The sequence below is a fragment of the Rhea americana genome, unplaced genomic scaffold, assembly GCF_003343005.1.
Source record: "Rhea americana isolate MKP2758 unplaced genomic scaffold, rheAme1 scaffold_71, whole genome shotgun sequence".
Taxonomy (NCBI): domain Eukaryota; kingdom Metazoa; phylum Chordata; class Aves; order Rheiformes; family Rheidae; genus Rhea; species Rhea americana.
In genome coordinates this window covers 2367618-2374646 of record NW_028186879.1, presented here as the reverse complement: position 1 = coordinate 2374646, position 7029 = coordinate 2367618, and positions in this window count along the sequence as shown.

The window sequence follows — 7029 nt, the reverse complement described above, 5'->3', positions numbered from 1 at the left end:
CGCGACAACGGGCCCGCGCGCGGGCGGGAGCCGCGGAGCAGGACCCGCGGCGGGCCGGCCCTCGGGCCGGGCGCCGAGCCCTCTCCGGACGTCCCGAAGGGTTCTGCCGTCGGCTTCSCCGCCTGGAAGGGTTATTCCCCCTTTCCTTTTTTCTTTTTAGCATCATCAGACATTCATTGCGCTCTCCCAGGAGAGCAGGTTGAATTATCCGTTGTGAATAATTTATCCAGTGAATTTAGCCCTTTTTCTGTTYGTGTACAAAGTGCCGTTTGCGTTCACAATTAGCACGCATCCGGTAAGAGCAATGTGGACTCAAAGCTCAACTTACCGGCCTCTCCTGCCTTCTGCGAGAGACAGAGGAAAGGACAAACCAGGCAAAAGCCAGGATTTTTTGGAAAAGGAGTGAGTACATTTTACTGTGTGCGCTTCATAAGCGTGCCCAGCACCCAGAGGCATGCAGGTTACTGTGCCCTCTTTCTTTTTGCRTGAATATCTGCAACCACGATGGAAAGGGTGGGTTTTCGGCTTGATTTTCAGTCAGCTTAAAATCCAAGTGTTAATGGAAGGAAGCGACTTGAGGTCAGCCTGAAATTAGTACTTCAGAAGTGTTTTGACAAACTGATCTTTTTCCTATGTGTTTTTATACATTTAAAAATATTATTTAAATCACCTTGAACCATTTGATTTGAAAGTGACAAATGAGACATTCCAATTCTTCTGATTTTTTGAAAATCGTTATGTTTTAACCTAAAGACATGAACTCACCGAGTGCTATGGTCAACCCACACTTGCAGGGCTCAACAGGAAAAGCTTTARCCAAAACATTCACCAGCTTCTAATTTGCAAAGGGGCATGCTGAAAGGTGGCTCCTCATGCAGAACAGCTCTTGCTCCTAGTGAGGTCTGGACACCTGAGCTCTGTAAGATCTGTGCCGTTGGGAGAAAACGTTCTCTGCTGAATCTCTTGTGCCCATCATCTCACATGCAACAAAACGCACCACAGGAGTTTTAGCCAATTTTGGGTGGTTTCCCTGCCTGGTTCGCCCCTCTTGAAAGAAGGGTAAAGGCAGGATTTTGCCTTGCTGCCATTTTTGCAGAACTATCAAGACATCTGGAATCAGCTGTGGGAACTGAGTTCCAAGATCAGTGAGATTTATTTTGGGAAAAGGACAGTGGAGAGCTAAATGAGAGGGAAATGAGAGGCAGTTTGAACTCTGTGGTCCCCTTTTCTTCCTCCTGGTTTTACCTTCTGAGAAGCCTGCACAAAGCCTAGGTCAGCGATACCTGTTACTTGCTGATACTCTCAGAGGTTTAAAACTCGTTGCCCTGAGTCAGGTTGGGGATTTCTGTGTGACTGCTCCTCATCTCTGCAGGTCTGGATCTGACAACAAAAAATGCGCTAATGCTCTCTCCCTGGCAAGGGGTGGGAGACACACCGCCAGACACCTCTTAAAGTGAACACAAACGAGGAGCTCTGATTTAAAAGCACGGAGAGACGCCGCAGTCGTCCAGGAGCTGCAGAGCCGGCAGGCAGCTGCACGAGAGAGCCGTGTCGACCACGCGCCCCAGGCGTTTTAGCCGAAGGGGTGTCCAGCACAGCTGGAGCGAACCCGGGCTGGCCTGCATGGCACAGGCATGCCAGCCAGCTTATTCCTACACAGCTGAAGAAAATGCCACAGAAGTCTGCAKATTTGTATTTTTGAGGGTGGATTTTGTTGTCTTTAGAATTAATATGAATGAAAAATCCCAGACAAGGAGCACTATATAGCAAAATTATTCAGAAAAGGTCATTCACAAACCTCAAAGCRTTTATAGGTATATATTCTTCCATAGACATTGCAGACTCAGGGATGAGGGCTAGTTCTGCTTCCCTGTCCAACTCCTACAGCTYTTTGGGCCACTTGCCCAGAGTTACTGCCACCGGCTGCTTGTCCAGCTCCCAGGCTTGGTGCGGTCACCAACCTGCACTGGGAGTCCCAGAAGGCTGCTGCTTTGCCCCAGTTCACCCAAGCCTGCCTTCTCCAGCAACCCAGGCGCAATGCGGCCTGACTCTGCCTTATCTGCACGGCGTGCCTGGAGGTGCCAGCACAGCCTCACCTGGAGCCATCAGGTGTCACACCAGCAGCAGCAATTGCAGCACAGCAAGCAGAGCAGCTTCTCGCTTTTATGAAGGGTTTACACCACGCTGGTTTATTCCGATCCCCCCAGGGATTGCAGCGTATGGCACAGAATTAATACTGAATAAAAATCTTGAGATTTACCTTGTATGATTCAGTAAAGRAAGAGAGAGAGCTAGCAAAACATTGTGCCCCTCATTTTGACAGAAGCCCCTGAGTTTAGCAGTGTTTCAAGGCTGCCTCCAGCACAGGACATGGCACAACAGGACAGAGGGGTCTGGAAGTCTACAGGGACAGGGGGCAGAAATTTCATACTTCATTTCTAAGTAGCTTCAGTGACTCTAGAGTAGCAGCTCTCTCAACGTATTGCCTAGGATAAGCACAATTTTAAGCCGGAGTTTACCCATTTTCTACTGAAGCCCAAAGTTTTCTAACTTTTTTTTTTGGTTAGCAATCTTAACAGCTGTGCTTCTACCCTCATTTACACTATGTAGTATATGTAATTTGTTGGGCTCAAAGAAACTGTATCAGGTTAAATCTGGTAGGTCTTGCTGATAATAAACAGTGAATCTAAGTTGCGGAAAGTGAATTGCTGGACTTTTACCAGCACAGTGTCTGCATTTGGACCAAGGCTGATGAAAAGACAAAGTCAGTAGGCTTTTAAAATCTGTCTCAGTTATCACATCAAGATCAAAAATTTAAGGGCAAGTGCAGAGAAGCCCAGTGCAGAACAGATCCATAGGGAAAACAGGGCCACTACTTGAAAAGTTATTTCAAACATATATTTTCCTCTTACATGGTTAGATATGCTGCTGCACAGAAAAACACTTCAGTGCATTACGGTATCAGGAAATGGAACAGATACTGTTTGCTAGATTAAAAAATCAATGAACTCATTAAAGAAGACATAAATAATAACAGATCTCTGCTGAGACCTTAAAATCTGCTTAGGGAACCGCTGGGAAGAAGAAAAGGTAACAGCTAAAGACATTCCAAAAAATTCAGAAAGAGAAATGTGATATGAAAGAGTCCCTCCCATTTTAGGTGTAATGCTCCTTGCTGTAATACATACCTGTGGGGAGGAATCTGCTCACAGAGGTGCAGCAGAAAAGTGACAAGACTTCCAACATTTGTCACTTGTTTGCATTTGCCTCCCAACAGATCCATGTCTTCCAGTCCTGCCCATCTCCCTCTCTCAGCAGTCCATGCAGCAGCAGCTGGGACCTCCTCAGGGCCATGTGCTCTTTACTTCATCTTCCGTTTTCCCAGATCAGACATCCTTTCTGCAAACCGAACTCTCATCAGCTGCAAAGAAGTAAGAGCATAAATGGGCAGTTCAGCATGTCCGGAGCCTGGCTGACCCTCGCTCTTGGGCAGCTCATGCTTGTGGGTATCTCTGGGGAAAAGCTGTCAAAGGTGTGTTGAAAATACAATGTATAGGAGGGAAAATTAAGCAAGGCAGATAGAAGATGATGGCTACAGCAAATATCTTTCACTCTATCAGTCTGTTCATCATTTCCACACAGGCTTCATGCTCACCACTACTGGCAGCTACCTGACTCCATTCTGTCTCCTTGTTTAATGCACAAAAAACTGTCACTGGGAAAATCTAGTAGCAATGTAAAGTATAGATAGCAAAGAACATTGAGACCAGGATATGCACATGTCCTTGTAACATATATCTYCAGTCTCCTGGAAGATATATTGTCTTTACTTTGTATTTTTTTGACTGAAGAGCTGCGGTACTGGAAAGTGTACACTGAGCAAAACATGACCARTTTCTAAAAATGGAGACTTGGACTGTATTTTGAGAAAATTATGTCTGAGACCCACAAACTTACAACATTTGGAAGTTCCTGTTGCAGAATTCTACATGCATAACCAAAAGCCATTCTAAATCTCCAGGAAACCATACCAAAAGAGAGCTGAGGTTAGCATCTTGAACAGGTAAGGGATTGCATACTCCTGGAGCTCAAATGTGGAAGAGAGACAAAACAGCCAGCTAGCATGCACAGACTTAAACTCTGGCTCAGTATAGCCAAAACAGAGAAGAGTCCCATTCCCTGAGACTAGGCACAGCCTGGAAGATGCCACACTAGACAAGAGATTTGTTAGTGAGGACTTCCATTAAACGAGAAATACTTCTTGTGCTCACCAATAATATAATTGCAACAGAGGCTAACAACACCTCTGCGCATGCAAGCAATCCCCTGGCCACAGTTAAGTTTTCTTCTATCATTGCCACTCAACTCCAGCATCCCTGCTAGGTGCAATTTTCCAGAAAAAAAAWTTTTCGGCAGAAAATGGATGCTCAGGTCAACCAAATAAATCATGAGTTTTCTGAGATCAAGTAAATAATTTGAGCTGAGAAAAAAAAWTGTATTTTATTCAATATTTGGTAGGTTTTTGTTAAAACAACTTTTCTTTGTAAATGGCCTGTTTTGCTGTTTGAAAGAATAAAAGAAGAAAACAGTTACCCTCCAAAATGAAATAAATTATTTATCTGACCCAGAAGAAAATTATTCATCTGTTTTCCGTTCATCTGGCAGTTTGAAAAAAAAATCAATTATGTGCATACAATCTTTGTGTTACCCAATTGTTCTTCCCCATGCAAAACAAAAGGATTACAGATGCAGAAATGAGAGAGCAAACAGAGAAATTGAAAGGGAAAAAACATCCTTCATTTGTCTTAAAGCTAAACACAAATTAAAAATGTTGGCAGTGCATGTAGCCCCCCAAGGGAGAGATTTACTTCTAATTAATAATATGTTAGTGCACTAGCCCTCTGCATTAAAACCCACTCTAGATTAATCCTTCTGTAACACTGTAGCTAGAACCCCTAAGAGTTACTCCAGTCCAATCCCAGATTTACTTCTACTGTGATTACTAGAAATGTGGAGAGTTTATTTTCTTCCATCTACTGGATTGAAAAGAGAACTGTCCTAGAAAATCCTGTAAACATGTCTTTTACATGAATATCCAGCCATATTTTTTTTTATTTGAATATTTACAATGTCCCAGAGATAACCTCCCCCTCCTTTTTTTTTTCTTTTCCTACTAACAGTGCTAGTTAAGCTTTTCTACTTCAAAAATTAATGAAAATACAATCCTGGCTGTGAAATCCCAACAGACCTAGCAGGACAATAGTAGCACAGGAGGAAGGGGTCTTGCCCATTGCTTTTAATTAGAGGTCCAAACAAAAGCGTAAGTAGATTAGAGGGCCAGTGGGGAATACTGAGTCAGAATGTGTTTTTTGAACAGAGGAGAGTGATTTTTGGAAGAGATGAGGATATTTCTGCTAAGAGGTAAGTATCCAAAAGTTTTGCTTTACAGCTGCCTAGGGATGCCTGAGTTTTCTCTCTTCCCTATATCACCTCATGTTTGTCTATCAACTTTGGCAAAAATACTTCTATTAGTGTAAGTAGAAGCAAAAGTCATAGTCAAGTCCTTAATTAAAGATTCAGCCCTCCTAAATRGGACACCAGAATCAATGTGATCTTATTTCTTGTTCCTTTCTTTACAAGAAATACTTCTCAAATCCAGCACYAAGGGTATTGCTAGAATCAGCTGCTTAGGACAGATAAATGTCCTTTTTAATATAATTACTGATAGAGACCTTACTGGTTCAATTTCAGGAGTACTTTGTCTTATTTTCTTCTTTTACTACCCCTCATTTCACTGCCTATAAAGCTTATGCCTAAAACAGTAGTGGGAGTGATAACACGTGGAAGTCTTCAAGCTCAGGCAGAAAAGACTCAGAGTCCAAAYGCGAAAGGAAATCCAAGCACACGTGAAGCACACGAGCTGTAAGGAAAGTGCTGAAAGGCTTTGGAAGTAAATCTGTGTCTGGGAATATGGGGGAGAGGGGAGAAAGAATTGTGCTGATTATTGTAAAATCTTTCAAAAATTAATAACAGCATTCACTATCCAGACCTTCTTGAGCAGCCCCAGAGAAGGAACTACTCCTATGCGAGCCACCCTAATCAGATAGACATTATGTGCTTTATATTTGAAATAGGGTACCTCTCAATAGCCTCCAATAGTGTTGAATATTAGATGCTGTACAAAAGCAGATCCTGCTTTGCAAGCCTGTAGGAACCATCGGTTTCAAGCCCGTTCAGACCCAAGTGTTGGACTCATCTTCTCATGCTTTAACCAGATAMAGGGTAGAGGTAGACAGCTACATCTCAGCTATTTAGCTTTAATTATCTTTTCCTAACCAAAGATAGGTGTTCTTAGGGTATTCTAAGATGTTTTTAGGTGCAATTTATTTGACCTATTTTAGATGTCAGCTTAAGAGTGAGAGAAATCTTATCCTAAAAGCTCTTTCTCTTCTGACTGTAACAGGAGCCCAAGTCAAAACATTCGTAGAAAAAAAAGACTATGTTTGCTCGAATCAGCTCCTCTACAGATGCTTYAACATTTGTGGGTTTTAAGTTGTCTCCTCCCTTTCCAAAAATATCAGACATTTTTCAGCTTTCAGTTTTTCCATTCAGAGAAAACCTGCAGAAATGAAACATTTTCTCTCACYGCTAATGCAAACATGTGCACTGTTCCACGCACATGCACCGGTGGGAGCACTGGCATGGTCAGGAGGCTGCAGGACCAGGCCTGTGGTCATAGTCACGCCACTGGAAAGGCTTGGTGATGCCTGGATTTTGCTTTTATCAAYCAGTCAGAGCTGTGAGAGAGTCTGAAGAAATCTGACACTTGTTCTTGCTAAAAATGATGCCTTGATACACACCAGTGAACTCGTTAGCTTGAGATAGTTAGAGGGACTCTGGCAGCTCATAGTGCAGCACACGATTCATTTCCCACATGGCGTTTTCACTGATATTTTTAATATTGGTCCCTGACACCTTGCTCTCACTAAAGAGCATTGTGTGGTACACGCTACACAAATATCGGAGTTT